This window comes from Ranitomeya variabilis, chromosome 2, assembly GCF_051348905.1.
Source record: "Ranitomeya variabilis isolate aRanVar5 chromosome 2, aRanVar5.hap1, whole genome shotgun sequence".
NCBI classification, from domain to species: Eukaryota; Metazoa; Chordata; class Amphibia; order Anura; family Dendrobatidae; genus Ranitomeya; species Ranitomeya variabilis.
The window spans coordinates 1,106,679,393-1,106,680,256 of NC_135233.1; the positions used below are offsets into that span (position 1 = coordinate 1,106,679,393).

General features: G+C 44.2%; 1 non-coding gene across 1 annotated transcript; it reads left to right on the top strand.

The window, feature by feature from the left end:
* Window positions 1-343: 343 nt before the first annotated feature.
* On the top strand, window positions 344-429 carry TRNAY-GUA (transfer RNA tyrosine (anticodon GUA)). The gene is given in 2 exon segments: window positions 344-380; window positions 394-429. It is a non-coding gene; the product is annotated as a tRNA-Tyr (tRNA).
* Window positions 430-864: the final 435 nt, after the last annotated feature.

Sequence of the window (864 nt, forward strand, 5' to 3'; positions counted from 1 at the left end):
GGTCACTAATCACGTTGTGGACTCCTTAAATGTTCTTCAAGTATGGGAAAACGGAGTCCACACTTTAAAAAAAAAAAAAAAAAAAAAGCAATGTCATCTGTGACTGTATATGAAAATTGTGACCTGGTGTGACGTGAAACTGACGTCAAGTTTCACAGGTTTGGGGGATTAGCTCAAGTGGTAGAGCGCTCGCTTAGCATGCGAGAGGTAGCGGGATCGATGCCCGCATTCTCCAATGCTACCATTGGATTCCTTTTTCGCAGAGTTGAATGAATCATTTTTACCATCTGCCCGTGGCTCCCACGGCCAAACCTAGGAGGCTTTCGACAGTGGCCAAAGCAATCCTTCGATAGCTCAGCTGGTAGAGCGGAGGACTGTAGCTCTAAATTAGCAATCCTTAGGTCGCTGGTTCGATTCCGGCTCGAAGGAAGTTTTGTTTATCTTATCTCATACAGAAAGTTTTTCTCCAGTTTGCCTCGTGAATTCAAAACATAGTCAGCAAAATGGCTTTTACATGAGAGAGATGCTCAGCACCAATGCAAAAACTTCTCCAACTGTGCAACGTCTCTGGGTGGACTGCAAAAGGGTGCGACGTCCCTGGGTGGACTCGAACCACCAACCTTTCGGTTAACAGCCGAACGCGCTAACCGATTGCGCCACAGAGACCCAATGGACCACACTTTTTGCCTGCACCTTAAGCAAGGTCAGACACCGTTTCTTCAAATGATTTTCAACAATATGACTAAAGGAAACAGAAAAAAACAAAGAAATAATTGCAAAACACCAAGAATAATCTAGTTGCCAACAGATAAGAAATGGCTGATAAATTACACGACACAGACCAGAAGGCAGACAGTAATTAGA